The following is a 4,162-nucleotide window of genomic DNA, read 5'->3' as shown; positions in this document are numbered from 1 at the left end:
AACGTCAACTATATATCACTTTCCTTGACGTTTAATATAGAACGTCAACTCTATATCACTTTTTCTTGACGTTTTATAAAAAACGTCAATTAAAACCTTTGTATACTTGACACTTTCTAAAAAAACACCCTTAGGAAAAAGAGAAAAAGAGAAAAAACAAAATCTGACACTTTAAACAAACTAGTCTCATACCAAAAAAAATAAATAAATAAAATAAAAAATGAAGATAGCATTAAGTATAGTAGAGGAAACTAGCGGTGGGCATCAATCCGGCCGATCCGGTTAATCCGGCCGAACCGATTATATTGGATTGGTTTGGTTTGGTTTTGACTAAAGAAAAAGTCAACAGTTTGAAAAACCGAACCGAACCGGTTTGGTTTGGTTCGGCTGCGGTTTGAGAGTTTTAAAAACTGTCCTAAACCAAACCGGACCGATTACAAATCAATTTATTATTTATTTAATTTAGTTTACATGTGGCAAGACTTGAGTGGTTATTTAGAAGTGTACCATGTACCCAGCAACACTTGATTGGACTCCAAAATTACAACTCACGGACACATATAAGATCTAACCATTCTCTCTCCTTCAGATTTCTCTTAGAGCCTCTCTCCTATCTCCTATCTCCTTTCTTCCTTCGTCTCTTAACCCTAGCCGCAACTCCCTCTCATTATTTCTCCATCTCTCTCTGCTACCTCTCCCTCTCTCTCTATCTCTCTGCTACATCTCCCTCTCCCTCTCCCTCTCCCTCTCCACCAGGTTCTGCAAGGATTGATGATGGGAATATTGCATTATTTTGCTTTTCCTTGCTGGGCATTTGGCGGACTTGATTCTTCTATGGGGTAAGTTTTTCTTTCACAAAAGGTTCACCAATTATTCTACTTTATTCCATCAATTATTCTATTTTATTCCACCAATTATTCTAGTACTTAGAAATTGTTGGTTGGTATGCATATTTTTAACAGATGTTTCAAATTGTTATGAGTTACCGAGTTGGTGCTTTGTGCTGCTTCAAGTAAGATGTGAAGATAATATGTTTTTTTTTTTCCAACTAAGGCCTGCAATCTATATCTAAATGTTATGCAGAGAATAATCTTTGGACTCAACAATTTTTACCTGTTTGTTCCTGTTTATTTGACTTTTTTAGTTGATTTGGCATGATCCTTAATGTAGTGAAAATTGGGAATGGATACACCTATGTTTTTTTTTTATTGATCCTTGTATTCTACTGCAATGCAAATGTTTTTGGGGTTTCAATAGAGTCTATGCAGCTTTCATTTGATGCCAGAGGAAATGCATTTATTATTTCTCTTAATGCATCAGAGTGGACCTCTTTAGTCCAGTAACTCGCCTTCAGTTTGGGTTGGTTTGTTATTGTAGGGCTCAGATTCATCTCTACGTTCCATAAGGAGATAAAATGAGTAATCTGCTATGTGTTTATGTTGCTGGACTAGTATTCTTAAGAAACAGAGCTTGTGTCATACAATACTCTTATGAAACTCATTATTGTTGTTTTTATTTGCAGAATGAGAATATCAGCAGAGGGAGAGAAGTTCTATTTTACTGTTTTGATGTGCAGAATGTTGTGTTGAATCTGATGGGGCTGCTGTTTGGAAGGATTCACTGTTTTTTAAATCATGATTTGTAATAACTATATAATTAAGCACAATAGGATTGTATTTCTTTGAGAATCATGTTCTGTAATAATTATTATTGCTTGCAGCTTGTTTTCTTTCTTCTGTTTTTTCTTTACCTCTTTGGGTTGTATGATTAGTGAATGTTTTATGTGTTTGATATTAGGAAACTTGAGAATGAACATGTTCGGTTACATGGAGAAAATGATGTTTTCTTTTATGCCTAAACCGGCCGAACCAAACCGCACCAAACCGGATATGAATGGTTTGGTTTGGTTTGGTTTTCATTTTGATTTTAGCTCAAACCGAACCACACCGGACCGTGAAACTTTAATTGGTTCAGCTGTGGTTTGAGGATGAAACCGGACCAAACCGGACCGTGCCCACTCCTAGAGGAAACGCTAAGAGAAAAAGAAAAAGAAGCGATTGTGGGCGGGCACTAAAAATAAAAGCGGGATCTGATTTTTCACGAGTGAAACCCCAATTTTTCAAAAGCACTCTCTCTTTCTCACTCGCTCTCTCACTTTCATTTTCATTATCGCTCTCTCTCTCTCTCTCTCTCTCTTCTCTCGTTCCTTCTCACTCTCACGATTTCTCTCTTCTCTTTCGCTCTTTCTTTCTCACTCTTGCTCTGCCTCTGTTTCTCTATCGTTGTGGCTAGCTCGTGCTCTCTCTGTGGCTCGCTCGTGCTCTCTCTGTGGCTCGCTCACCCCTCGCTCAGTCTCTCTTCCTCCATTGTAAGCCCTAATTATGTTTTTTGTAATATCTATTTTCGAATTATATAGAAATTGGGGAAGTTTCTGAAAAAAGAATTTCTAGGTCTTTTTCTGGGAATATGATTTGTTCTTTAGGTTTAATTTTTTAATTTTTATGGATTTTAAGTTGAAGAGTGTGGTAATGGTAATGCTTGTTATTCTTTTCTCGGTCATCCAGTTTTAGATGAAGCCATTTACACTTATCTAGCCTTTGCTCTATCTTTTACTTATCTGAATTTGTATACATCTAGTTCTTTGCATAATTTCTACTTTTTGAGGACTCTTATACCGAATTGGAAGAGCACTTGAAATGTTTGGTCTGCTTTCATTCACTGATATGAATTCGATGTTTATGGGTGTTCAATTTTTTTATGCATCCAGGGTTCTATTGCTTGCAAAAGGGGCTGCTGTTCAAATCATTTATAAAACTAATTTTTCATTTTGATGCATGTCTCTTCTTAATTTTTCATTTTGGACAGAGTTGGGGTTAGATTCTTCTTTTATGCTGGGTACTATTGTTGTTGATATATTTTTCACGAATTTCAGTTCTGTTATTTGTTTTTTTAATTTCCAAGGTCTTGCTGGGAAGGCAACAAATCAATATTATGGAAATGATTTGAGGTAATCCCGAATGCCTTACAGGAAACGTATTTATTTCTCACAATTTATTATGTTTTAGATCTGGTTCCATTTCCTCTTTTAATTTTAGTTCTCATTCTTTTATTTTATTTTATTTTTTTGTGCAAAGTTTTCATTCTTTGTTGGGTCCAACAAGTACATGGCTGAGAATTGAAATTGTTTAAGTTTGATATGTGATTTTGCATTTTGTGGTATAATAGGAATAGGGTCATGAGAGAGAATCGCAGACATAAGATGGTGTGGGCTACATATAATTTCCCTCACTCTCAAATAAAGTTGTAAAGCAACCGAAGCCTTGGGCATCACAGATAAAGATGCATTTTCATGTTTATTACGGTTGGTCTTGTGATTTTATATGCCTTATATTGTTTCTAAGCAGATTAAATGATATTATGTGCTGGTTTTGTGATTTCTCAATAGGGTCGTTTCTTGTAACTTGGCATTCTCTTCTACTGAGAAACATTCATGCATTTGCATAAATGAATGCTTTTATGTAGAGGTTATTGTTGTTATAATACTCTTTGTGCCAATATTTAAATTGGCTTTTAATTTTCCAGTCCGTGTTGGTACCCAACTTTTGCATGAAGAAGAAAGCTTAGGGAATTGGATTTATGCTTTTTTTTCTAATTGTGTTGATAATTTTTCTCGCTGGTAAGAAATTTGAGTTTCCTCTCATTATAGAATTCCAAATAACTTTCTAAACAACACAAGTTGGAGTTTCCTCTCAAGTTCTTCTCTGCATTTGAATCAAAAGAAGTGGGCATTTATATTTGGTAATGAATATGTGCATGATATGAGACTCTATTGGTGTTGGACAAGGTTGATGTGTTCATTGGTTATATCTCTTAATTCTTTAAATTCATGTCTTACCTATACTGGCAGATTGATGTGTACATGGAGGCTTAAACTACAAACACAAGTGCTACGAAAAGTCAAGCTTCTAAGTTAGAAATTCTACGTTTTACTATACTAGATAGTTTGGTTTATTTCAGCATATATTGTTTTCAATGTAATTTTTTTAATGTTTTTTAGTAACATTTCTCAAGATAGTTAACATGTCATTACGAGTTTTTGAATGTTTGTATCTAAATATTCTATTTTAGTGGATATTAAATTTCAGCTTGTTATTTTTTTTAA

The 4,162-nt window shown here is 34.7% G+C and overlaps 2 long non-coding RNA genes across 3 annotated transcripts; both read left to right on the top strand.

Annotated features, from left to right (window-relative positions):
- Positions 1–568: 568 nt before the first annotated feature.
- On the top strand, positions 569–1,729 carry LOC148294764 (uncharacterized). Its single transcript, XR_015835147.1, has 2 exons — positions 569–839; positions 1,523–1,729. It is a non-coding gene; the product is annotated as an uncharacterized LOC148294764 (long non-coding RNA).
- Positions 1,730–2,095: 366 nt separating this feature from the next.
- LOC110754967 (uncharacterized) lies at positions 2,096–4,162 on the top strand. 2 transcript variants are annotated; one of them, XR_015835104.1, is made up of 4 exons: positions 2,096–2,368; positions 2,962–3,007; positions 3,226–3,361; positions 3,908–4,162. It is a non-coding gene; the product is annotated as an uncharacterized LOC110754967 (long non-coding RNA). The 2 variants fall into 2 exon arrangements; XR_015835103.1 differs by having other exon boundaries at positions 3,226–4,162.

This window comes from Prunus avium, chromosome 4, assembly GCF_965620075.1.
Source record: "Prunus avium chromosome 4, drPruAviu1.hap1.1, whole genome shotgun sequence".
Taxonomy (NCBI): Eukaryota; Viridiplantae; Streptophyta; class Magnoliopsida; order Rosales; family Rosaceae; genus Prunus; species Prunus avium.
This window is presented reverse-complemented; position numbering and strand designations above follow the sequence as displayed.